Source organism: Ranitomeya imitator, chromosome 2 (assembly GCF_032444005.1).
Source record: "Ranitomeya imitator isolate aRanImi1 chromosome 2, aRanImi1.pri, whole genome shotgun sequence".
In the NCBI taxonomy this organism is placed as follows: Eukaryota; Metazoa; Chordata; class Amphibia; order Anura; family Dendrobatidae; genus Ranitomeya; species Ranitomeya imitator.
The window spans coordinates 286,454,018-286,481,580 of record NC_091283.1 but is presented as its reverse complement, the minus strand read 5'-3'; the positions used below and the strand labels follow the sequence as shown (position 1 = coordinate 286,481,580).

The window sequence follows — 27,563 nt, the reverse complement described above, 5'->3', positions numbered from 1 at the left end:
TCCCCCACAACAGCCAGCAGCAACGGTGCCCCCCCAAAAAGCCCACAACAGCCAGCAGCGGTGCCCCCCCAAAAAGCCCACCACGGGGGTCCCCCACAACAGCCAGCAGCAGCGGTGCCCCCCAAAAAAGCCCACCACAGGGGTCCCCCACAGCAGCAGCGGTGCCCCCCACACAGACAAGCAGGTCGCCCACCACAGGGCCTCCCCCCAATAGCAAGCAGCAAGTAGCATTTTTTCACCCTGAAACCACTAACCTCCATGTGCCATGGCGTCCACAAGCTATAGTCATGCTGCTTTGCTTTGCCACCTTCATGATGTGACTGAGAACACGCCCCCTCCCGATAGGACACGCCCCCGGAAATGAAATCACACCTGGAAGGAGCCCATACACTCTAGCATTTACCCTGTATACACCCATATACCTCCAGCTTTGGTCACAGACCCCTCTGTGTACTCTGTATGAAGCGCCCACAGGGCCGTGGGGTACTCAGTATCGGGTCCTGCGGTTCACAGGGGGATGTCACAGTGGCGACCCGGTCCGTGGCCCTGGGCATCAACGTTAAAGGGGAAGCTCTTTAAAGGGGTAAAGTTTGTGTTCGTGACGCCACCTGTGGTATTCGGTCAGTGGTGACCGACGCTGCTTTAAGGGGTCCTCTGAGGTGATGTTATGGCAGCTAGATGGTATAACTTCCCACAGGTGAAGTATATCCCCAGGGCTTCAGGTGTATAGATGGAAGATGGTGAGAGGTGCAGTAAAGAACGAGGACACAAGGTTGCAGTCTGTTTACCTTGGTTTACTTCAGCAGCCACAGTCCAGAGCACCAGATCACAGGGCAGGCAGGGTCCGGACGGCTTGAAGGCAAGTTAGGAGTCCCCTTACCCAGGTGGAAATCAAATGCCTTCCTTTAGCGCCGTGATGGTGTAGAGCCTTATGGCTTAAAGCTTCACATAAGGTCCTCACAGATGTTATCTCTCTCTGTCCCCCGGGTAGGATAGGACATAACACGTATGACTGGTCGCTTGAGGCTGTTTATAGGGACTCTAACATGCCCTGGCCTCTGAGGGGTGCCAGCATGCCTCCTGGGTGTTAGGTCGAAAAGGTAACGTAGAGTTCAGCTGTCCTGCTGGTCTCTGATGTAAGTCGTGGAGAGCCTTACGATCCTCGGTGTTTCAGCTACCGGTTTCTGCGCCTCAGAAGGAGGCAGCCTGCTCGGGGCTGGTCTCCCCCTGATATCCTCTCCTGTGCTTTGCTCTCCTGCACGCTCTCTGCAATCAATTCGGCTTTCTCAATGTCTCTTTCCAGGAACTGCTGCACTGCCGCTACACAGCTTCGTAAAACCTTCCCCTGCCTCAGACTGATCCAGTCTGTTTCCTGGCAAAACTGTTCTAACTGAATGATGTTCTTTCCTTCTCAGCTTCCTCTTTCTGCCAGGAGCTGCAGTCCCCCACGTCTGCTCAGCTATTCTCCTATCGTACCAGCTCCGCCTCAGCTGATGTTCCACGATAAGCTCCCTTCTGGCAATCTCTCTCTCTCTCTAGCACATCTTTCTGCTTCCTTCCCCTCTGTCTCTTTGACAGGAAGGAACTGACTGAAACTGAAACTAACTTTCCCTCAAAACTACCATACAGTATATGTGGGGAGTCACCTAGCAAGTAGGATCAAAAGCTCCCCCTGGTGGCCTAGAGTGTGAATGTGTTGCATGTTTGTGGTACCTGGTTGCAGGTATCAATTCTTGCCTTCAAGCGTAACATCACTCTCCCCTTGAGGAAAGCAATGCTACTGTGACGACAAGGACCCTGGGGCACCACATATATACACCCGTATACCCCCAGCTTCAGTCACAGACTCCTCTGTGTACGCTGTATACACCCGTATACCCCCAGCTTCAGTCACAGACCCCTCTGTGTACACTGTATATGCAGTGCCCCTGCATGGGCAATGGGGTACTCAGATCCGGGCCCTTCTTCTGTACTCAGTGGGGATGTCACGGTGGCTGACCCGGTCCGTGGCCCTAGGGGAACGTCCGCTGTAGATTGGGGGAAAGGTCTTTAAAGGGATAATGTTTGTGACGCCACCTGTGGTATTCGGTCAGGGTGACCGATGCTGCTTAGGGGTCCGCTCATGGTTCGGCCATTTTGTTTTTGGTTCGGCCGTATAAATGCGATAAAAATGGATGTACTTCCTCGTTTCCTGTATATTTTCCAGACAGTTCCTCTAATTCCTCCTCCTTCTTTCTTTCTTTTCCAGAATCCAATCAGCCATCTCGAGATTTGTGTGTGTGTGTGTGTGTGTGAAGGGAGGGGGGGGTAGACCCCGGATCGGCATGGGTACTTTATATAGGCACAAAGGCTCAGGGGGCACGGGTCTTCCGAATTTCAAATTGTATTACAGAGCAGCACTATTGACACGCATGCTAGACTGCCATTTCCGCAGTTCAGACAAACAATGGGTGGGAATAGAACAAAATAGCTCTACAATTCCACTCCATAACCTTCCCTGGAGCAGCCCTAAAAGTAGAGGTCAATTCAGTTCTGAAGCTGACCTCCTTAAAGATACACTTAGAGGATGTGATCAGGGGACCCGCAGAAGCTCTCTGTCCTTAGGCAGTGGACTGCTTACGCCTCTCTTCTCTAATCCAGAGTTTCCCCCGGGGGTGGAGAGGGATCGTTTTCTTGGGTGGGAGAGAAGGGACAATACCAGATGCTTTTATGTCCTCAAGGGTTCGGCTATGCCCGCTTTTGAATCAGTGCAGCCGTTAGAGGGAGGGGGCCCTTCTGATTGGTTGGAATACCTCCAACTAAAATACTTCCTCTCGTCTCCAGAGGGCGCAGGCTCATACTCCTCCCTTCCTACGCCATTTGAAAAGCTTTTCCTGTTGGGGTCGCCGCCTGCACATGCTGTCTCCTTAATATATGCTCTTTTGAACCAAAATACCAAAGACAAGTTCCCCAAGTATGTGGAGAGGTGGAGGGGTGAGTTGGGAGCTGCTATATCAGAGGCAAAATGGAGGAAGGCGTTCGTATATTCACATAAATTCTCTATTGCCTGTGCCACACAGGAAAAGAATTACAAAAATCTCACCAGGTGGTATCGCTGTCCTGAAGTCTTACATGCCACTTTTCCCTCTGTCTCCGATAGGTGCTGGCATTGTGGAGTAGAGAGAGGTACCATGCTACACATTCGGTGGGGATGTAAGCATATTAAGCCATTTTGGGATTCTGTCTTTTCCGCTTATCAAGCCATTAGCGGTCATTTGGTGACCAATTTCCCCCAGGTGGCTTTATTATCTATCCTCCCGGGCTCGTTTCGCTTCCAGAAAAAGGGGCTCCTAAGATTCTGTTTAACTGCTGCGCGCACTGTGATCCCGAGACATTGGAAATCCTCCCAATCTCCTAATGTGTCTGAATGGGTCAAGGAGATGACCAGCCTTCAAAGTATGGAGAAATTGTCTGCTGAGGTTAACGGTTCAATGGAGAAATATCTGCAGGTCTGAAGTCCTTGGATTTTGTATATGGACTCTCTGGACTTTCAATCCCTCTTTTCTAAGCCATAAGGAAGATAGATTGAACAATACGGGTTAGACGGATGTCATTATAGGGGTGCAAGTTGCCTCTTCTATATCAGACTCCATGGTTCCTCCCCCTCCCCCCTTTTTTTCATCCTCTCTCCTTCCCCATATTCCTCTTCTTAGTCTCATTCTTTCCGTTCGTGTTTATACCATTATTACTTGGAGTGACCTAGCTCCTCTTGTTTTGGTCGCTCTCTTTCATAGGATGCCTCATATGTATCACTAAAGGTCATACAGTCTCCCTGGATAGGGGATTCCTACATCCGCCATGGATTTTTTTTTCTTTTCAGATCTTGTTGGACTTGATTGAAAATGATTTTGACCTGAAAGCTATACTATTTCGGGACTTGGTGGTTACAGGTCTTGATATACAGTTGTATATGAGATTTCTTTTTGTACTCAATACATTTTATGTTGTTGAATCCTTTGTTCCTTGTTTGTTTTGAAGTTCTTTTCAATAAAAACCAGATTAAACATAAAATCATATGGATCCGTTGAAGCGTTCCAGAGTTATAACCTCATAAAAGGACAGTGGTCAGAATTGTAAAAATTGGCCCGGTCATTAACTTGCAAACCACCCGGGGGTAAAGGGGTTAAAGAAAAAAAGAGCCTAGACATGTTTGATGTCTGTGAACTCATAATCATCTGGAGTATCATACTGGCAGGTCAGTTTTAGAATTCTGTGAATGTTAAGTATGAATTAATAGTTATTCATTTATTACACTCAATTCTATACTGAGCACATTGCCTTTTGCTGACATTACATGTGTTGCTCAGGTATTTTTAGCTCAGAGTAAAAGTTTACACTATATAGAGAGAACACATGTTCTATGTGACATATATAACCATGACTCACAGGAGGGAGGGGGCGCTCTTGGGGTCTCTTTGCTTTCTTCTTTCACTTCACACACTCCACACAGACTTCAGATTAAATGAACAGCTGGTATGTGTCACGTTAATGTATAATATGATTTTTATTTTCCCTTGTTGTCACGCATGCTGCGGGCTGGTCCAACCCCCCCCCTCTCTTCGCTTCTGCTGCTGTGTGTGTGAATCCCAAACCTCTCATTCCCTCCTCCCAAAAGAATGTTTATGGCCCCTGTAGCTGCAGTAGACAATTCTCCCATCTAGTACCAGCTGAAACTGGTATAGTCCCTCTCAAAAGACATGAGGTTCTTTGTTCTACTATAGTGAGATATTGGGCCACCCATTTGGCTAGGAAAATAAGGAGTACATATTGCGAATTTCCATCGGTAGATCTGTTAATCAATGTAAGCGCTAGCAGCTAAACGTAACAAGTACAAAGTGCAGATTTCCCCTGAACCATGTGGAACAACTAGTCCGAGTGCGGTATCATTAGAAAGCTAATTTCAATACAAGATGAGTGATGTGTGTGCCGTTACTCTGCTAGATTCTCAAGCCAAGATTTGAGAAATATAGGTATTGCTGGTAAATCTGTAACTTGGAAGAAAGGGGAGGGTAACTCAACCCCCTTTAGTGATGTCATAACCTGCAAGTATAAGTTACTGCCAGTGAGTCCAGCATTCTTTCTTGGCTGGGACTTCACTACAGAAAGACCCCCTGATGAACTGGGACATTTGGCTGCTCCTACCAGCATGATTAGCCTGAAATTATCTAAGCACATGTGAGTGTTAATTTCTGTTTAAACCCTTTTTTTATGTGATTGCTTGTATGTACTTTGTCTCATATTGTAAAATCTTGATAGACCTTTTGTAAACACTGCCTACCTTTTCGGAGTAAAATATAAAATTACTAGATGTCTCTCCATGCTCTGTGCCAATTTTCACGTGCCTGAAGTTAATTACACTACTAATTTGGGTTGGCTCGAACCCCTCTCTGTGAAAAATCTGAGCCGGTGGCAGCGAAGTGTGTTCTGGGCTAGGTGGGTGCCGCTGGCAGCGACGGAACAGGGTTTTATGAGCTATTGTCTGGCTGCGGCCTGAGCATTTATAATTCCCTCGCTGCAGCGTGCCTGATAGCCAGTCGACAGTGAAGCGGCCTGTCCGGCGACTAATTATCCCAGGTGTAGTTCCCTGACTGACCTGATGGTAAGGGGGTGTCGGAGAGCTTCAAGTTCCAAAGCGGAACTGGAAAGCGGGATATACATAAATCCCTGCAGTTTGTGATATTGTAGCAGCAGTGGGATAACTAAAATAAGCCCCTGTGGTAAATTGATAGGTCATTAGCCTTATTTGTGTTTTCATCACATTGTAGCAGTGGAGGGATAACTAAGATAAGCCCCCTTCACATGTGATAGCCGTGTGCTGGCCAAAGGTCACCCCGATCCGTGACAGTATGTGAGTTAGCCACTTGAGGAACTTCTACCATGCTTTTGACAGAGACAGATGCCATTTACCATTCAGAATCTCAGGGAAGATGGGGAGCTGTTATGATCCGGTGACCTTGGAACAGCATGAAAACTATCACTGGAGTATGTGGTAACTATACTGACTGCAAATCCTGATCTTAACACCGAAACTAGAAGTAGCCGTGGGATGTGTTGTGAATTCTGTGGCAGAGCTCCCTCCTGTGGTCACAAGTGGTACTTCGGCTGATTCTGTCTGTGAGCTTCCATTGGTGGAGGAGAGTGGTACTGCGGCTTCTGAGTTTCCTTCCTCAGGTGATGTGGTGAAGTCGTTAGGTGCTGCTCTATTTAACTCCACCTGGTGCTCTGATCCTGGCCTCCAGTCAATGTTCTAGTATTGAACTTGCTTCCTCCTGGATCGTTCCTGTGGCCTGCTGCTCTGCATAGCTAAGTTGCTCTTGTGTTATTTTTGTTTGCTGTTTTTTTTTCTGTCCAGCTTGTTTATTTGTTTTTCTTGCTTGCTGGAAGCTCTGGGACGCAGAGGGTGTACCTCCGTGCCGTTAGTCGGTACGGATGGTCTTTTTGCCCCTTTGCGTGGTTGTTTGTAGGGTTTTGTGTTGACCGCAAAGTTACCTTTCCTATCCTCGCTCTGTTCAGAAAGTCGGGCCTCACTTTTCTAAATCTATTTCATCTCTACGTTTGTCTTTTCATCTTAACTCACAGTCATTATATGTGGGGGGCTGCCTTTTCCTTTGGGGTATTTCTCTGAGGCAAGGTAGGCTTATTTTCTATCTTCAGGCTAGCTAGTTTCTCAGGCTGTGCCGAGTTGCATAGGGAGCGTTAGGCGCAATCCACGGCTGCCTCTGGTGTTGTTGGAGAGGATTAGGGATTGCGGTCAGCAGAGTTCCCACGTCTCAGAGCTCGTTCTATGTTTTTGGGTTTTGGTCAGGTCACTGTATGTGCTCTGACTTCTTTGTCCATTGTGGTACTGAATTACCTGATCATAACAGGGATGTACCTAACAACCTAGACACCTCGTCACAGCCGGAGGACTAAAAACCCCTATAGATGGAAATAGGAATACTATCTTGCCTTAGAGCGGAACCCCAAAGGATAGGCAGCCCCCACAAATATTGGCTGTGAGTAGGAGAGGAAAACACACACAGGCAGAAAAACAGGATTTAGCACAAGAGGCCACTTCTAGCTAAAATAGGAAAGGATAGGACAGAGTTCTGTGCGGTCAGTATTAAAACCCTTCCAAAAATATCCACAGCAGATTATACAAAAATTCCTCCATCTAACTAAAGACGTGGAACGTATATCTGCAACTCCAGAGACTAAAACACTCAGAGCAGGAATACAATCAAAAAACAAGCACACAGCTTGTGTGCCATGGAAAAAGAAACAGACACTTATCTTTGCTGAATTGGCAGCAAGGCAGGAGAAGCCAGACAGTGATCCAACACTTCCCTAGAAACATTGACAACTGGCAAGGACTAATGAGTCCTGCAAACCTAAATACCCCAGTCAGAACTGCAATCAGCAGATACACCTGTCCAGGACTGCCACCCAGGGACAACTGCATTACCACCTACAACCACCGGAGGGAGCCCAAAAGCAGAATTCACAACAGTACCCCCCCTTGAGGAGGGGTCACCGAACCCTCACCAGTACCCCCAGGCCGATCAGGATGAGCCAGATGAAAGGCACGAACCAAATCAGCGGCATGGACATCAGAGGCAAAAACCCAAGAATTATCCTCCTGGCCATAACCCTTCCATTTGACAAGGTACTGAAGCTTCCGCCTCGAAGAACGGGAATCCAAAATCTTCTCAACAACATATTCCAACTCCCCATCATTTAACACAGGGGCCGGAGGATCAACAGAGGGAACAACGGGCTCCACATATTTCCGCAATAAAGATCTGTGGAAGACATTATGGATCGCAAAAGAGGCCGGAAGCGCCAGTCGAAAAGACACCGGATTAATAATCTCAGAAATCCTATAAGGACCAATAAACCGAGGCTTAAATTTAGGAGAAGAAACCTTCATAGGAACATGACGGGAAGACAACCAGACCAGATCCCCAACCCGAAGCCGGGAACCAACACACCGACGACGGTTAGCAAAACGTTGAGCCTCCTCCTCAGACAACACCAAATTGTCCACCACATGAGCCCAAATCTGCTGCAACCTGTCAACCACAGAATCCACACCAGGACAGTCAGAAGGCTCAACCTGCCCAGAAGCATTGGTGGTTCAGTGGTAGAATTCTCGCCTGCCAAGCGGGAGGCCCGGGTTTGATTCCCGGCCAATGCAAGCTAGTTCTTTTATAGGCTGAACTGGATGGACAAATGTCTTTTTTCGGCCTTACTAACTTACTTACTAACTATGATACTATGTAAAAACGAGGATGAAAATCAAATTTACAAAAGAAAGGCGAAACCAAAGTAGCCGAACTAGCCCGATTATTAAGGGCAAACTCGGCCAATGGCAAGAAAGCCACCCAATCATCCTGATCAGCAGACACAAAGCATCTCAAATAAGTCTCCAAAGTCTGATTAGTTCGCTCGGTCTGACCATTTGTCTCAGGATGAAACGCAGAAGAAAAAGACAAATCAATGCCCAGCCTAGCACAAAAGGCCCGCCAAAACCTAGAAACAAACTGGGAACCTCTGTCGGACACAATATTCTCCGGAATACCATGCAAACGGACCACATGCTGAAAAAACAACGGAACCAAATTCGAAGAGGAAGGCAATTTAGGCAAAGGCACCAAATGAACCATCTTAGAGAACCGGTCATAAACAACCCAAATAACCGACATCCTCTGGGAAACCGGAAGATTGGAAATAAAATCCATAAAAATATGCGTCCAGGGCCTCTCAGGGACCGGCAATGGCAAAAGCAACCCACTAGCACGGGAACAACAAGGCTTGGCCCGCGCACAAGTCCCACAGGACTGCACAAAAGAACGCACATCACGAGACAAAGAAGGCCACCAAAAGGACCTACCAACCAAGTCTCTGGTACCAAAAATGCCAGGATGACCAGCCAACACGGAACAATGAACCTCAGAAATCACTCTACTAGTCCATCTGTCAGAAACAAACAGTTTCCCCACAGGACAGCGGTCAGGTTTGTCAGCCTGAAATTCCTGAAGAACCCGTCATAAATCAGGGGAAATGGCAGAAAGGACCACCCCCTCTTTAAGAATACCGACCGGTTCCAAGACCTCAGGAGAATCAGGCAAAAAACTCCTAGAGATGGCATCAGCCTTAATGTTCTTAGAACCCGGAAGGTACGAGACCACGAACTCAAAACGGGAAAAAAACAAGGACCATCGAGCCTGTCTAGGATTCAGCCGTTTGGCAGACTCGAGGTAAATCAAATTCTTATGATCGGTCAAGACCACAATACGGTGCTTAGCTCCCTCAAGCCAATGTCGCCACTCCTCAAATGCCCACTTCATAGCCAACAGCTCCCGATTGCCGACATCATAATTGTGTTCAGCAGGCGAAAACTTAAGGGAAAAGAAGGCACACGGTTTCATTAAGGAACCAACAGGATCCTTCTGAGACAAAACGGCCCCTGCCCCAATCTCAGAAGCGTCAACCTCAACCTGAAACGGAAGAGAAACATCCGGTTGGCGCAACACCGGAGCAGAAGTAAATCGACGTTTAAGCTCCTGAAAGGCAGAGACAGCCGCAGGGGACCAATTCGCCACATCAGCGCCCTTCTTCGTCAAATCAGTCAAGGGTTTAACCACGCTGGAAAAATTAGCAATGAAACGGCAATAAAAATTTGCAAAACCCCAAAATTTCTGAAGGCTCTTCACGGATGTGGGCTGAATCCAATCATGAATGGCCTGAACCTTAACCGGATCTATCTCTATAGACGAGGGAGAAAAAATAAAGCCCAAAAAGGAGACCTTCTGCACCCCAAAGAGACACTTAGACCCTTTCACAAACAGGGCATTGTCATGAAGGATCTGAAATACCATCCTGACCTGTTCCACATGAGCCTCCCAATCATTGGAAAAAATCAAAATATCGTCCAAATATACAATCAAGAATTTATCAATATAACTCCGGAAGATATCATGCATGAAGGACTGAAAAACAGATGGAGCATTAAGGAGCCCGAATGGCATCATAAGGTATTCAAAATGGCCTTCGGGCGTGTTAAACGCAGTTTTCCATTCATCACCCTGCTTAATACGAACAAGATTATATGCCCCCCGAAGGTCAATCTTCGTAAACCAACTAGCTCCCTTAATCCTAGCAAACAAATCGGTAAGCAAAGGTAAAGGGTATTGAAACTTGACCGTGATTTTATTCAAGAGGCGATAATCAATACAGGGTCTCAAGGAACCATCTTTTTAGCAACAAAAAAAGAACCCCGCTCCCAACGGTGAAGAAGATGGCCGAATATTCCCTTTCTCCAAAGACTCCTTAATATAACTCCGCATGGCGGTATGTTGAGGCACAGACAGGTTGAAAAGTCGACCCTTAGGAAACTTACAGCCTGGAATCAAGTCAATAGCGCAATTGCAGTCCCTGTGCGGTGGAAGGAAACTGGACTTGGGCTCATCGAATACATCCTGAAAATCAGACAAAAACTCTGGAATTTCAGAAGAGGAAGAAGAGGAGATTGACATCAAAGGAACATCATTATGAACCCCCTGACAACCCCAACTAGTCACAGACATGGACTTCCAATCCAACACAGGATTATGTACCTGCAACCACGGAAAACCCAGCACAATAGCATCATGCAAATTATGCAACACCGGAAATCGACAATCTTCCTGATGGGCTGGCGCAATGCGCATGGTCACCTGTGTCCAAAACTGGGGTTTATTTTTAGCCAAGGGTGTAGCATCAATGCCCCTTAAAGGAATAGGGTTCTGCAAAGACTGCAAGGGAAAACCACAACGCCTGGCAAACTCAAAGTCCATTAAGTTCAAGGCGGTGCCTGAATCCACAAACGCCATGACAGAAAATGATGACAATGAGCAGATCAAGGACACAGATAACAGAAATTTAGGTTGTACAGTACTGATGGTAAATGAACTAGCGATCCTCTTTGTCCGCTTAGGGCAGACTGAAATGACATGAGAAGCGTCGCCACAATAATAACACAACCTATTCTGACATCTGAATCCTTGTCGTTCCGTTCTAGACAGAATCCTATCACACTGCATTGGCTCAGTAATCTGTTCTGAGGACAACGCCACAGCGCGCACAGTTCTGCGCTTCCGCAAGCGCCGGTCACTCTGAATGGCCAGAGACATAGAGTCACTCAGACCGGAAGGTGTGGGAAACCCAACCATAACATCTTTAACGGATTCAGAAAGACCCTTTCTGAAAATAACCGCCAAAGCATCATTATTCCATTTAGTCAACACAGACCATTTTCTGAATTTCTGACAATACAATTCTGCCGCCTCTTGACCCTGAGACAGGGCCAACAAGGTCTTCTCAGCTTGATCCACAGAATTAGGTTCATCATATAATAATCCTAAAGCCTGAAAAAAGGAGTCTACATTAAGCAAAGCCGGATTCCCAGATTCCAGGGAAAACGCCCAATCCTGCGGGTCGCCACGCAGCAGGGAGATGACGATTTTAACCCGCTGAATGGAATCACCGGAGGATCAAGGTCTCAAAGCAAAAAACAGTTTACAGTTGTTTTTAAAACTCAAAAATTTGGACCTGTCGCCAAAAAACAAATCAGGAGTAGGCATCTTCGGTTCTAAAACAGGAGTCTGAACAATATAATCCGAAATACCCTGTACCCTAGCAGCAAACTGGTCTACACGAGAAGCTATTTCCTGAACATTCATGCTAGCACAAGGCTCCTCAGCCACCCAGAGATTAAGAGGGAAGAGAATATAAAGCAGACAGAAGAAAAAAAAATGGCTCAACAACTTTCTTCCCTTTTTCTGAGATGCATTTAACTCATTATTGGCCAGTTGTACTGTTATGATCCGGTGACCTTGGAGCAGCATGAAAACTATCACTGGAGTAAGTGGTAACTATACTGACCGCAAATCCTGATCTTAACACCGCAACTAGAAGTAGCCGTGGGATGTACCTAACAACCTAGACACCTTGTCACAGCCGGAGGACTAAATACCCCTATAGATGGAAATAGGAATACTATCTTGACTCAGAGCAGAACCCCAAAGGATAGGCAGCCCCCCACAAATATTGGCTGTGAGTAGGAGAGGAAAAACACACACAGGCAGAAAAACAGGATTTAGCACAAGAGGCCACTTCTAGCTAAAATAGGAAAGGATAGGACAGAGTTCTGTGTGGTCAGTATTAAAACCCTTCCAAAAATATCCACAGCAGATTATACAAAAACTCTTCCATCTAACTAAAGACGTGGAACATATATCTGCAACTCCAGAGACTAAAACACTCAGAGCAGGAATACAATCAAAAAACAAGCACACAGCTTGTGTGCCATGGAAAAAGAAACAGACACTTATCTTTGCTGAATTGGCAGCAAGGCAGGAGAAGCCAAACAGTGATCCAACACTTCCCTAGAAACATTGACAACTGGCAAGGACTAATGAGTCCTGCAAACCTAAATACCCCAGTCAGAACTGCAATCAGCAGATACACCTGTCCAGGACTGCCGCCCAGGGACAACTGCATTACCACCTACAACCACCGGAGGGAGCCCAAAAGCAGAATTCACAACAGGGAGCAAACTTTGATATGGACAATCTCTTTGTAACTATTTAATCTATTTTATGTTTTGCTGCAATGATGCTTTTTGGTGGACAATACAATAAACCACTACATTTTTGGTGCATGACTTTCCACGTGTGTCCTGGCTTGAAGCCTCTACCAGGTGCCCTAAGCCTCAGTTCTTGTGCTGACTGTTCTGTAATAGTCTCTGTTTGTGCTTAGGGTGCACGCAGCCACACCTTCCCTGCTTTTATTAAGGTGAGTGCGTGCACCTGAGTTGCCTTCCCCAGCCTATTGCTGAGGGGCAGCTCCTATATAAACTCCCTCGATGCCAGAGCTTCACATTAATTTTCTGAGTCTTGCCATGTGTGTGGGGTGTTCAGCTCGTTCTGCTTGCGTTCAGTTCTGAGAAAACTGATACCTGTTCTTCTGCCTACTCTGGGGGCTGAGTACCCAGATCCGTTCCTGTTTGTGTCTTGTTTTTCCGCCTGCTCTGGGGGCTGAGTACCCAGATCCACCTTTCCTGCAGGCTGCAAATCCAGGCCCATTTCTGATGTGTTTTGTTTCCCGCCTCCCTGAGGGCGGCATTCTCAGGTCTGAACTCTTGATCCGGTTTTCATTCCTGTACCTGACCCTGTCTGAATTGTGTCCTCTGTGTTGTTCCTGAAGTCCCTCTGTGTCTGGAACCCTATACCCAGTGACTGTGAACTAACCTGGGTTTGTCTTTTAAAGATGGAGATGTCCTGATGTTCTGCCTGTGTCCCGATGTCACACCGGTACCCTAGGGTCCACCCTGTGATGATGTCCTGGGTTGGTGTCTGATGTTCTCCTGCTGAGCCTGTGCTATGCCTGAGGCCTGAGAGAGAGGCCGTCCTAGTATGCCTATGCCAGGTGACCCTGGACTGCATCAACCCGTGATGACCCATGCCATCATCTCAAGTCTGTCCAACGTCAGCGTCTGATGTTCTCCTGCTGAACCTGTGCTACGCCCAAGATCTGAGAGAGAGGCCGTCCTAGTATGCCCGTGCCAGATAACCCTGGACTGCATCAACCCGTGATGTCCTCCTGCCTTCGTCTGTTTTCTTGAGATGTGTACTCTTTCTTGATGTGCGGAATCGGGAGCATGGCATGGTTATGTTCTGTTTATGTACTGTGATTTAGTTTGAGTAAACTTTATCTTTCTTCTTACCTGAAGTTATGCGGTGTTATCTAGTTTTGCATGTCACCATCTTGTCCACAAGCTCAGCTGCCACAGACCCTGCTCCCTGCCCTTCACTAGTCTGGGTAGGTCCAGGTTCCCTTCTGTGGTCCAGTGGGTCCACATTCCATTCGCACCTGGGACGCTCGCTCCACGTCGTCATGGCCTGGCAATGTGGAGGCGTTGGCTGGGAAGTGTCTGCAGTCGTAGCTGTAACAGAGGGGACTGGTAACAAGCTATACTGAGCGGCTTTTGAGTCCCTTTAATGCAGCAGATTAGTGCGATTATGGTTAAATAACAAGTATGTAATGACAAAATAAAATGTACATAAACATATACAAACAATTTATTTACAAATGGAACTCAAGATTAAAAGCAAAAAAGATATATATTTAAAAATGTAAGTAAAATATGGAAATTATGGATGTGCAAATACTGCCTGCACTTCAGTAGATGAATATATAGATGTATACACACATCATGAGATATTAACCCCTTCCTGACCCATGACGCCACGTAGGCGTCATGAAAGTCGGTGCCATTCCGACCCATGACGCCTATGCGGCGTCATGGAAAGATCGCGTCCCTGCAGATCGGGTGAAAGGGTTAACTCCCATTTCACCCGATCTGCAGGGACAGGGGGAGTGGTAGTTTAGCCCAGGGGGGGTGGCTTCACCCCCTCGTGGCTACGATCGCTCTGATTGGCTGTTGAAAGTGAAACTGCCAATCAGAGCGATTTGTAATATTTCACCTATTATAACGGGTGAAATATTACAATCCAGCCATGGCCGATGCTGAAATATCATCGGCCATGGCTGGAAATACTAATGTGCCCCCACCCCACCCCACCGATCGCCCCCGCAGCCCCCCGATCTGGCCGGTACACTGCTCCGGCTCCCCTCCGTCCAGTGCTCCGCTCCCCCCCGTGCTCTTGTCCGCTCCCCCCGTGCTCCAATCACCCCCCCGTGCTCCAATCACCCCCCCTGCACTCCGATCCACACCCCCCGGTGCTCCGTTCCACCCCCCCGTGCTCCATTCCAGCCCCCCCGTGCTCCATTCCAGCCCCCCCGTGCTCCGTTCCACCCCTCCCGCGCTCCGATTCCCCCCCCCCGTGCTCAGATCCCCCCCCCCGTGGTCCCTCCCCACCCCGTGGTCCCCCCCCACCCCATCATACTTACCGATCCAGCCGGGGTCCCGTCCGTCTTCTCCCTGGGCGCTGCCATCTTCCAAAATGGCGGGCGCATGTGCAGTGCGCCCGCCGAATCTGCCGGCCGACAGATTCGTTCCAAAGTGCATTTTGATCACTGAGATATAATCTATCTCAGTGATCAAAATAAAAAAAATAATAAATGACCCCCCCCCTTTGTCACCCCCATAGGTAGGGACAATAAAAAAATAAAGAAATTTTTTTTTTCCACTAATGTTAGAATAGGGTTAGGGTTAGGGGTAGGGTTAGGGGTAGGGTTTAGGGGTAGGGTTAGGGTTAGGGTTAGGGGTAGGGTTAGGGGTAGGGTTAGGGGTAGGGTTAGGGCTAGGGGTAGGGGTAGGGTTAGGGGTAGGGTTAGGGGTAGGGTTAGGGTTAGGGGTAGGGCTAGGGTTAGGGTTAGGGCTAGGGTTAGGGCTAGGGTTAGGGCTAGGGTTAGGGTTTCGGTATGTGCACACGTATTCTGGTCCTCACCTGATCCACCTGCTGTAATCACCTATACGGCATCACGGGGGATGACTCAGCCCCAGGGGTGGCACCTGACCGGATCCACCTGCCATAATCGCCTATACGGCATCACGGGGGATGACTCAGCCCCAGGGGGTGGCACCTACACGGCTGTCGATCAGTCATATCTGTAACGGATTGGGTACTAACTGGATCCATCGATCCCAGTCAAAGCACGGTGGCTCACTTGTTAGCGCTGCGGCCTTGCCGAGCTGGCGTCTCGGGTTCGAATCCTGTTGTGTCATACATTCAGAAAGGGAAAAATCTCAGGTGTTATGTCAAGGACACTTCCAGGGATCCTGGGGAAGAATTGCAGGCAGGGTCCTTGACATTTAGAAAAATTTTGAGACAATCCCGATTTTGTAAAAAAAAAAAATCTCACATTTTCCCTACTTCAACCTCATGGGTCGTCAATATGTTGTAAAGTACCCCAAGATAGAGACCCAAGTGTGGGTAAAGTGTCTGGTTCATGGGCACAAAGTTGAATTTTCAGTGAAAATTTGTCGGAAATCCGCTGTGGACATTGGCTGGGCGCGTGACCCGAATGAGAGAGGCGAATCTGGGTGACCCGAGCTTGGCAGGACCCTTCCCACGGGGGTCCTGGTTCTCTGAAGGTTTTCACTGTCAGAAGGGCACATCTTGAGTCCTCACCCAGGTGAGGGCTCTCGGAAGGCGAATGCCCTTCTGTCTTTGTCTCCCCAGAGCAGGCTCGGTGTTTATCGGAAGTCTTCTGTGGACGTTGGCTGGGCGCGTGACCCGAGTGAGAGAGGCGAATCTGGGCGACCCGAGCTTGGCAGGACCCTTCCCACGGGGGTCCTGGTTCTCTGGAGGTAATCACTGTCAGAAGGGCACATCTTGGGTCCTCACCCAGGTGAGGGCTCTCGGAAGGCGGACGCCCTTCTGTCTTTGTCCCCCCAGAGCAGGCTCGGTGTTTATCGGAAGTCTTCTGCGGACGTTGGCTGGGCGCGTGACCCGAGTGAGAGAGGCGAATCTGGGCGACCCGAGCTTGGCAGGACCCTTCCCACGGGGGTCCTGGTTCTCTGGAGGTAATCACTGTCAGAAGGGCACATCTTGAGTCCTCACCCAGGTGAGGGCTCTCGGAAGGCGGACGCCCTTCTGTCTTTGTCCCCCCAGAGCAGGCTCGGTGTTTATCGGAAGTCTTCTGCGGACGTTGGCTGGGCGCGTGACCCGAGTGAGAGAGGCGAATCTGGGTGACCCGAGCTTGGCAGGACCCTTCCCACGGGGGGTCCTGGTTCTCTGGAGGTAATCACTGTCAGAAGGGCACATCTTGGGTCCTCACCCAGGTGAGGGCTCTCGGAAGGCGGACGCCCTTCTGTCTTTGTCCCCCCAGAGCAGGCTCGGTGTTTATCGGAAGTCTTCTGCGGACGTTGGCTGGGCGTGTGACCCGAGTGAGAGAGGCGAATCTGGGCGACCCGAGCTTGGCAGGACCCTTCCCACGGGGGTCCTGGTTCTCTGGAGGTAATCACTGTCAGAAGGGCACATCTTGAGTCCTCACCCAGGTGAGGGCTCTCGGAAGGCGGACGCCCTTCTGTCTTTGTCCCCCCAGAGCAGGCTCGGTGTTTATCGGAAGTCTTCTGCGGACGTTGGCTGGGCGCGTGACCCGAGTGAGAGAGGCGAATCTGGGTGACCCGAGCTTGGCAGGACCCTTCCCACGGGGGGTCCTGGTTCTCTGGAGGTAATCACTGTCAGAAGGGCACATCTTGGGTCCTCACCCAGGTGAGGGCTCTCGGAAGGCGGACGCCCTTCTGTCTTTGTCCCCCCAGAGCAGGCTCGGTGTTTATCGGAAGTCTTCTGCGGACGTTGGCTGGGCGCGTGACCCGAGTGAGAGAGGCGAATCTGGGCGACCCGAGCTTGGCAGGACCCTTCCCACGGGGGTCCTGGTTCTCTGGAGGTAATCACTGTCAGAAGGGCACATCTTGAGTCCTCACCCAGGTGAGGGCTCTCGGAAGGCGGACGCCCTTCTGTCTTTGTCCCCCCAGAGCAGGCTCGGTGTTTATCGGAAGTCTTCTGCGGACGTTGGCTGGGCGCGTGACCCGAGTGAGAGAGGCGAATCTGGGCGACCCGAGCTTGGCAGGACCCTTCCCACGGGGGTCCTGGTTCTCTGGAGGTAATCACTGTCAGAAGGGCACATCTTGGGTCCTCACCCAGGTGAGGGCTCTCGGAAGGCGGACGCCCTTCTGTCTTTGTCCCCCCAGAGCAGGCTCGGTGTTTATCGGAAGTCTTCTGTGGACGTTGGCTGGGCGCGTGACCCGAGTGAGAGAGGCGAATCTGGGTGACCCGAGCTTGGCAGGACCCTTCCCACGGGGGGTCCTGGTTCTCTGGAGGTAATCACTGTCAGAAGGGCACATCTTGGGTCCTCACCCAGGTGAGGGCTCTCGGAAGGCGGACGCCCTTCTGTCTTTGTCCCCCCAGAGCAGGCTCGGTGTTTATCGGAAGTCTTCTGCGGACGTTGGCTGGGCGCGTGACCCGAGTGAGAGAGGCGAATCTGGGTGACCCGAGCTTGGCAGGACCCTTCCCACGGGGGTCCTGGTTCTCTGGAGGTAATCACTGTCAGAAGGGCACATCTTGGGTCCTCACCCAGGTGAGGGCTCTCGGAAGGCGGACGCCCTTCTGTCTTTGTCCCCCCAGAGCAGGCTCGGTGTTTATCGGAAGTCTTCTGCGGACGTTGGCTGGGTGCGTGACCCGAGTGAGAGAGGCGAATCTGGGCGACCCGAGCTTGGCAGGACCCTTCCCACGGGGGTCCTGGTTCTCTGAAGGTTTTCACTGTCAGAAGGGCACATCTTGGGTCCTCACCCAGGTGAGGGCTCTCGGAAGGTGGACGCCCTTCTGTCTTTGTCCCCCCAGAGCAGGCTCGGTGTTTATCGGAAGTCTTCTGCGGATGTTGGCTGGGCGCGTGACCCGAGTGAGAGAGGCGAATCTGGGCGACCCGAGCTTGGCAGGACCCTTCCCATGGGGGTCCTGGTTCTCTGGAGGTAATCACTGTCAGAAGGGCACATCTTGGGTCCTCACCCAGGTGAGGGCTCTTGGAAGGCGGACGCCCTTCTGTCTTTGTCCCCCCAGAGCAGGCTCGGTGTTTATCGGAAGTCTTCTGCGGACGTTGGCTGGGCGCGTGACCCGAGTGAGAGAGGCGAATCTGGGCGACCCGAGCTTGGCAGGACCCTTCCCACGGGGGTCCTGGTTCTCTGGAGGTAATCACTGTCAGAAGGGCACATCTTGGGTCCTCACCCAGGTGAGGGCTCTCGGAAGGCGGACGCCCTTCTGTCTTTGTCCCCCCAGAGCAGGCTCGGTGTTTATCGGAAGTCTTCTGCGGACGTTGGCTGGGCGCGTGACCCGAGTGAGAGAGGCGAATCTGGGCGACCCGAGCTTGGCAGGACCCTTCCCACGGGGGTCCTGGTTCTCTGGAGGTAACCACTGTCAGAAGGGCACATCTTGGGTCCTCACCCAGGTGAGGGCTCTCGGAAGGCGAACGGCCTTCTGTCCCTGTCCCCTAGAGCAGGCTCGGTGTTTCTCTGTAGGATGTCCCCACCGGTTTGGTTTTTGTGTTCCGAGATGTATCCTTGCAGCTTGGCCGAAACAAACATTTGCCGTTTTCGGTGGCGACAGCCATGACCGCGGCGAAGCACTTTGGGCGCGGCCGGGATGCGCACACCCCGCTCACCACGTTTCAGTCGCTGGCTGAGTGGACTCCGTAGGGGGGCTTAATAGTCGGCCCTGTGGAAGTCGGAGGGGGGCTTAATAGTCGGCCCTGCGGAAGTCGGTGGAGGGCTTAATAGTCGGCCCTGCGGAAGACGGAGGGGGCTTAATAGTCGGCCTGTGGAGGTTGTCTGTGGGCTTAATAGTCACCCTGAGTACGCCATAGCGACTCTCCAAGGTGGGGGCACAGTGTGCGTTCCATGGGCGGAAAGTTTAATTTTGAGCGAAAAACCGTATTTTCGCACTGTAAAAAATGTCAGACTTCCAGGCGGGGGAAAACCGCAGGAGGCGTACCGAGGAGGCTTCCAGGAGCCTGGGGAAGATTTTCCAAAAGTGTCCTTGACACTTAGAAATATTTTGAAAAAAATCACGATTTTGTGAAAATTGACACGTTTCCCCTACTTCCACGCCAGGGGGGCGTCAATATGTTGTGAGGTACCCCAGGACAGTCGCCTAAATGTGGGTGAAGTTTGCGAGTCACGGGCGCAAAGTCGAATTTTGGGTGAAAAACCGCATTTTCATACTCTAAAAATTTCAGACAAGTGTCAGACTTCCAGGCAGGGAGAAACCGCAGGAGGCGTACCGAGGAGGCTTCCAGGAGCCTGGGGAAGATTATCCAAAAGTGTCCTTGACACTTAGAAATATTTTCAGAAAATCACGATTTTGTGAAAATTGACACGTTTCCCCTACTTCCACGCCAGGGGGGCGTCAATATGATGTGAGGTACCCCAAGGCAGTGACCTAACTGTGGGTGAAGTTTGCGGGTCATGGGCGCAAAGTCGAATTTTGGGTGAAAAACCGCATTTTCATACTCTAAAAATTTCAGACAGGTGTCAGACTTCCAGGCAGGGAGAAACCGCAGGAGGCGTACCGAGGAGGCTTCCAGGAGCCTGGGGAAGATTATCCAAAAGTGTCCTTGACACTTAGAAATATTTTCAGAAAATCACGATTTTGTGAAAATTGACACGTTTCCCCTACTTCCACGCCAGGGGGGCGTCAATATGATGTGAGGTACCCCAAGGCAGTGACCTAACTGTGGGTGAAGTTTGCGGGTCATGGGCGCAAAGTCGAATTTTGGGTGAAAAACCGCATTTTCATACTCTAAAAATTTCAGACAGGTGTCAGACTTCCAGGCAGGGAGAAACCGCAGGAGGCGTACCGAGGAGGCTTCCAGGAGCCTGGGGAAGATTATCCAAAAGAGTCCTTGACACTTAGAAATATTTTCAGAAAATCACGATTTTGTGAAAATTGACACGTTTCCCCTACTTCCACGCCAGCGGGGCGTCAATATGATGTGAGGTACCCCAAGGCAGTGACCTAACTGTGGGTGAAGTTTGCGGGTCATGGGCGCAAAGTCGAATTTTGGGTGAAAAACCGCATTTTCATACTCTAAAAATTTCAGACAGGTGTCAGACTTCCAGGCAGGGAGAAACCGCAGGAGGCGTACCGAGGAGGCTTCCAGGAGCCTGGGGAAGATTATCCAAAAGAGTCCTTGACACTTAGAAATATTTTCAGAAAATCACGATTTTGTGAAAATTGACACGTTTCCCCTACTTCCACGCCAGGGGGGCGTCAATATGATGTGAGGTACCCCAAGGCAGTGACCTAACTGTGGGTGAAGTTTGCGGGTCATGGGCGCAAAGTCGAATTTTGGGTGAAAAACCGCATTTTCATACTCTAAAAATTTCAGACAGGTGTCAGACTTCCAGGCAGGGAGAAACCGCAGGAGGCGTACCGAGGAGGCTTCCAGGAGCCTGGGGAAGATTATCCAAAAGAGTCCTTGACACTTAGAAATATTTTCAGAAAATCACGATTTTGTGAAAATTGACACGTTTCCCCTACTTCCACGCCAGCGGGGCGTCAATATGATGTGAGGTACCCCAAGGCAGTGACCTAACTGTGGGTGAAGTTTGCGGGTCATGGGCGCAAAGTCGAATTTTGGGTGAAAAACCGCATTTTCATACTCTAAAAATTTCAGACAAGTGTCAGACTTCCAGGCAGGGAGAAACCGCAGGAGGCGTACCGAGGAGGCTTCCAGGAGCCTGGGGAAGATTATCCAAAAGTGTCCTTGACACTTAGAAATATTTTCAGAAAATCACGATTTTGTGAAAATTGACACGTTTCCCCTACTTCCACGCCAGGGGGGCGTCAATATGTTGTGAGGTACCCCAGGACAGTCGCCCAAATGTGGGTGAAGTTTGCGAGTCATGGGCGCAAAGTCGAATTTTGGGTGAAAAACCGCGTTTTCATACTCTAAAAATTTCAGACAAGTGTCAGACTTCCAGGCAGGGAGAAACCGCAGGAGGCGTACCGAGGAGGCTTCCAGGAGCCTGGGGAAGATTTTCCAAAAGTGTCCTTGACACTTAGAAATATTTTCAGAAAATCACGATTTGGTGAAAATTGACACGTTTCCCCTACTTCCACGCCAGGGGGGCGTCAATATGTTGTGAGGTACCCCAGGACAGTCGCCCAAATGTGGGTGAAGTTTGCGAGTCATGGGCGCAAAGTCGAATTTTGGGTGAAAAACCGCATTTTCATACTCTAAAAATTTCAGACAAGTGTCAGACTTCCAGGCAGGGAGAAACCGCAGGAGGCGTACCGAGGAGGCTTCCAGGAGCCTGGGGAAGATTTTCCAAAAGTGTCCTTGACACTTAGAAATATTTTGAGAAATTTCCGATTTTGTGAAAAATGACCCCTTTCCCCTACTTCCACCCTAAAGGGGCGTCAATATGTTGTAAAGCACCCCGAGACAGAGACCTAAGCGTGGGCAAAGTTTGGGTCTGATGGGTGGAACACTGAAAAAAACGCGATTTTCCACTTAGAACAAACATAGAACTTTCAGACTTCCAGGCGGGGGGAAAGCTCTGAAGCTGTACCGAGGACACTTCCATGGCCCCCGGATCGATTTTCAAGAACGAGTCCTTGGGACTTTGAAATTTTTCGGCGATGCGTTTTTGGCTTCCGGGAGCCGCAGAACGTTGGGAAATTCGTTCCGCTCGCCGGCTCCAGGTGTTTCGGGCTAGTCCAGGCCCCAGCTACGCCGCCTGGCCGCCAAATTTCGCAAAATCGAAAAAAAAAAAAATAGAACCGGAATGAGGAATTTCTGGCCGCCGGATCCGCCGCACAGCTCCAGGAAGTCGGACACTTTTCGGCTTCGCTCCCTTAAAGTGGGGGTCGGTGTTTCGCCATGCAAATACCCACTTTTGCACACCAGCTGCAGGATATAGGAGAGAGGGGTACCTCTCGGGCCCGACTGATTTCCGATGTTTTCGTGGTTCCTCAAGTCGGGTAGGCGGTTTGGCGAGTACCCCCCTGTTTGCATGGAAGTCCGCCCTCGCGTCGACACCAGGCTTCCGCGGCTCCAGGGGGACTCTTGCCGGTCGTCTGCCCCAAGTCAGAGACGCGTTTCCCGGGTCGCCTGAGCCTGAACGGACCCTCCCCAAGCGTGTTCTGGTTCTCCGAGGGTGACGGATGTCAGAAGGGAGGCAGATCTGGAGTCTTCGTCCCGAGGAGGGCTCCAGGAGGGCGGATTGCACCCCCTGACTCGGTCCCCTCAGAGCAGGCTTGGCGTTTCTCTGTGTCGGATGTCTCCCGCTTCCACGCCACCGGGGAGACCTATGAGAGAATCGCACTGTGACCCGGATTCCGTCTCGAGGGCGCCCGTAGCGTGTTGGAGAGGGACCTCCAGGACTATCGGGCATGTTTCTTCCCCGTCTCCCCGAGGGGAAGGATGGCAGCGGGTGGGGTTTCTCACCCATGCCCCCCACCGGCTCTTCCTCCGATCGATTTGGCTCAGCGCTCCCGGGTGGGGAGGTGGTGCCGCTCGCTCGGCCCGGGCTTTGGAGCCCGCGTCGGTCTAAGGCGGGCGGTCTCCTTCCTCTTTTACCCCCCGGGATTCAGGCACGCATCCTTGGGCGTGCACGCCGGCAGTCGCCTCCCGTTCGCAGGACGGTGGCTGCCGTGCAGAGGGGGAGTTTGACCCGAACTGTGGTACGGCAGGGGTCCGACGACCCGCGCGGGCGAATGGCGGGGCGCCCACCCACCTCGGCGTGGGGGCCCGTCGTCCGAATCGCTCCCCGCGCGGGGTAGCACAACGATCTTCTCCGAGGGCGGCCCTTTGACTTCCAGATGCGCAGCTCGCCCGCGGAGGCCCGTGCCGACCCCCACCCAGCGTCCGATGGGCGGCCTCCGCGGTGGGCATCGGCGAGAGCGGCGGCGGTGGGTGGCGCTTCCACGCCACCGCCGAGCTCCGCGTTCTCCAGTCTTTTCCCGAGCCCCTACGATAGTGGGGGGACGACAGACGCGTGGGGAGGCAGGCGGAGTGGGTTCTCACCGCGTGGTGTGCCCGGCCGAACGCCGTCGCCTTCCCCGCTCGTCCGACGTCCTCCGAGGCGGCTCGGAAGGGAGTGCGAGAGGGAGAGAGCGAGAGAGAGAGAGAGAGAGAGAGAGACCAAGCGGACGCCCCAGAGCGAGAAGGGAGGATGGAAAAGGGAGAGACGAGTGGGGCAAAAAGAGTTTTGGCGAAGGGGAGTACCCGGCGAACTGCCGCCCCGGGCTTCTTCTGTTCTCAACAGCGGAGGCACGGCTTTGGGGGGGAGACGCCGCTCGGTTGGGGCTCCTTTGAGGTTACGGGCAAGAGCCCGGGACGAGGGACTACGCCATAGGGCGACGCCGACACGGCCAGGCCAACTGCGCCCCCCCGTGCGACCTCCGCGTCGCTGGCGGGCTCTGCGCCTGAGCCGCGGTGGACCCCGACGGCCAGCCCCCCTCTCCCACTCCTCGCGCCCGTCCGCCGGTGGGTCGAGGACCCCCCGCGGCGGAGGCAGGTCTAAGCCAGACGGAGGCCCCGCATAGGCCCCCCACCGCCCTGGCCCCTCTCCCCAGCAGCGACTCTGTGTGTCGCCCCGGGAGCGGTGGGTCACGAGGCAGGGTGGCCGTGGCGTCCTCCGAAGGCCAGTCACCTACGGCCCTCCCCGTGCAAGGGGTGGTTTTTACAACAGATGCCCTCCGATCGGGAGGCCGGGTCTAAGCCAGATGGTGGCGCCGCATAGGCCCCCCACCGCCCTGGCCCCTCTCCCCAGCAGCGACTCTGTGTGTCGCCCCGGGAGCGGTGGGTCACGAGGCAGGGGAGCCGTGGTGTCCTCCGGAGGCCAGTCACCTCGCCCTCTCCGTGCAAGGTGGGTTTTTTTTTTCCAGACACCCTCCGCATCGGCCGCCTCGCACCGTACAGCGTGCACGATCTCCCCAGCGGCACTGCACTCGCCGTTCAGGCTCCTTTTTTTTTTTTATTTTTTTCTCCGCAAGGTGACTCCCCGGGCTTCTTCTGTTCTCAACAGCGGAGGCATGGCTTTGGGGGGAGACGCCGCTCGGTTGGCTTTCTTTGAGGTTACGGGCAAGGGCCCGGGACGAGGGACTACGCCGGAGGGCGACGCCGACACGGCCAGGCCAACTGCGCCCCCCGCGCGACCTCCGTGTCGCTGGCGGGCTCTGCGCCTGAGCCGCGGTGGACCCCGACGGCCAGCCCCCCTCTCCCACTCCTCGCGCCCGTCCGCCGGTGGGTCGAGGACCCCCCTCGGCGGAGGCAGGTCTAAGCCAGACGGAGGCCCCGCATAGGCCCTCCACCGCCCTGGCCCCTCTCCCCAGCAGCGACTCTGTGTGTCGCCCCGGGAGCGGTGGGTCACGAGGCAGGGCGGCCGTGGCGTCCTCCGAAGGCCAGTCACCTACGGCCCTCCCCGCGCAAGGGGTGGTTTTTACAACGGATGCCCTCCGATCGGGAGGCCGGGTCTAAGCCAGATGGTGGCGCCGCATAGGCCCCCCACCGCCCTGGCCCCTCTCCCCAGCAGCGACTCTGTGTGTCGCCCCGGGAGCGGTGGGTCACGAGGCAGGGGAGCCGTGGCGTCCTCCGGAGGCCAGTCACCTCGCCCTCTCCGTGCAAGGTGGGTTTTTTTCCAGACACCCTCCGCATCGGCCGCCTCGCACCGTACAGCGTGCACGATCTCCCCAGTGGCACTGCACTCGCCGTTCAGGCTCCTTTTTTTCCTCCGCAAGGTGACGCCCCGGGATGCCCGCCTGCTGGCACGGACGACGAGGAGGATTTCCCTTCCTCCGGGTGCCCTTCCCGCTGCGGGGCTTCCTATCTGGCTTCTCTCCCTCGATTGATTAAGTCCCTGGCCTTTGTACACACTGCCCGTCGCTACTACCGATTGGATGGTTTAGTGAGGTCCTTGGATCGGCCCCGCCGGGTTCGGCCAAGACCCATGGTGGAGAGCCGAGAAGACGATCGAACTTGACTATCTAGAGACAGTAAAAGTCGTAACAAGGTTTCCCTAGATGAACCTGTGGAAGGATCTTTAATGGGCGAGTGAAAAATACCGATGAGGTGCAGATCAGGAGGCCAGCCGCCCGCCAAATCCCCGAAGGGTACCGAACGTGATGGGGGCGGTGGTAGGTCTCTTTCTGCTTCGCCAGGGCGCTCCGCAGGGTGGGGACGGTGAGGGCACGTGAGGACAGCGGGCGGGCGACGTCGGGAGGGTGCGGGGAGCCCCTCTCGCTCCGTCGCCCAGGAAAAAGACGCCCGGCCTCGCGCCGACGATTGTTGCCCTGCCGCTGCCTGCCGAGGAAAAATAAGAAGCCCCCCGCGTACGCGAAAGGCCGTCCCGGGTACCATTCTCCTGTGCGCTCACACACCCCTCCCCGGGGTATGTGGGTCTGGGCGGTAGGTTGAGAAGCCTCGAGCCCTCCTTTGTTCTCCTCCCCGCTGGAGGGAGGGACGGGGAGGCCGAGCGCCCGGGCAACAGGGCCGAGATTTGAAAACAACCCTCCAAAGCATCCCAGTCTTTTGCGGCCGGCTGACACGAGAGTGAAAAGGGGGGCGCCTCCGAGTGTCCCCAAACCAGAAAGCGCGACTCTTAACGGTGGATCACTCGGCGCGCGCGTCGAAGAACGCAGCTAGCTGCGAGAATTAAGTGTGAATTGCAGGACACATTGATCATCGACACTTCGAACGCACCTTGCGGCCCCGGGGTGCTCCCGGGGCTATGCCTGTCTGAGGGTTGCCCCTCCATCTATCGCCTCCATGGCGCAGCTGGGGTCCCCTCGCAAGGGTGACAACGAGGGAGGCCTGAGGCTCCGTGCCCTGATGGTCTCTTCTCCTTTATCCCTTACGTCCCCCCAAGGCCAGACTCACCTGCCCTGGGCCCACCTGATGGGGTTTACCATCGTCACTCCCCCCGTTGCGACGTGAAACCCTGTGGCGCAATGAAGGTGAAGGCCGGGGCGCTCCGGCCGAGGTGGGATCCCGCCGCCCGCTCCGGGGGGTTGACACGGCGGGTGCACCATCGGCCCGCCTCTGTCGGGGAGGTGGAGCATGAGTGCGCGATAGGACCCGAAAGATGGTGAGCTATGCCTGGGCAGGACGAAGCCAGAGGAAACTCTGGTGGAGGTCCGCAGCGACCCTGATGTGCAAATTGGTCATCTGGGTATAGGGGCGTTTGTAGATGTGCTTGGCCCGTACGGGGATCGAACCCACGACCTTGGTGTTATTAGCACCACGCTCTAACCAACTGAGCTAAATGGCCATAGGTGTGGTCCCTGGGTATAGGGGCGAAAGACTCACGGAGACCACGGGCAGACGTACAGGGGCCTGATCAACCCCTGGACCGTACGGGCTGCTGTGCCTGCCGCAGGCGAGAAGCGAGAACCCCTTCGGGGCACGGAGACTACAACCGGACGTACGGGGGTCTGACCCACCCCTGGACCGTACGGTCTGCTGGCTGCTGTGCCTGCCGCAGGCGAGAAGCGAGAACCCCTTCGGGGCACGGAGACCACAACCGGACGTACGGGGGTCTGACCCACCCCTGGACCGTACGGTCTGCTGGCTGCCGTTCCTGGTGCAGGCGAGAAGCGGGAACCCCTTCGGGGCATGGAGACCACAACCGGACGTACGGGGGTCTGATCCACCCCTGGACCGTACGGTCTGCTGGCTGCCGTGCCTGGTGCAGGCGAGAAGTGGGAACCCCTTCGGGGCACGGAGACCACAACCGTACGTCCGGGAGTCTGACCCACCCCTGGACCGTACGGTCTGCTGGCTGCCGTGCCTGGTGCAGGCGAGAAGCGGGAACCCCTTCGGGGCACGGAGACCACAACCGGACGTACGGGGGTCTGATCAACCCCTGTACCGTACGGGCTGCTGGCTGCCGTGCCGTCCTCAAATTGCTTGGCCTAAACAAAAGTCAATTTTTTGTGACAACAGTGATGACCGTGACATAGCACTGGAGGTGTACCCCAAGACAGTGACCTAAGTGTGGGTGAAGTCTGTGGTTCATGGGCGGAAAGTTGAATTTT

General features: G+C 52.8%; 2 non-coding genes across 2 annotated transcripts; both read left to right on the top strand.

Moving 5' to 3' along the window:
- Positions 1-8,144: 8,144 nt before the first annotated feature.
- Positions 8,145-8,215, top strand: TRNAG-GCC (transfer RNA glycine (anticodon GCC)). The gene has a single exon. It is a non-coding gene; the product is annotated as a tRNA-Gly (tRNA).
- A 17,908-nt stretch (positions 8,216-26,123) lies between these two features.
- On the top strand, positions 26,124-26,275 carry LOC138668360 (5.8S ribosomal RNA). The gene has a single exon (XR_011319186.1). It is a non-coding gene; the product is annotated as a 5.8S ribosomal RNA (ribosomal RNA).
- The last annotated feature ends 1,288 nt before the right edge of the window (positions 26,276-27,563 follow it).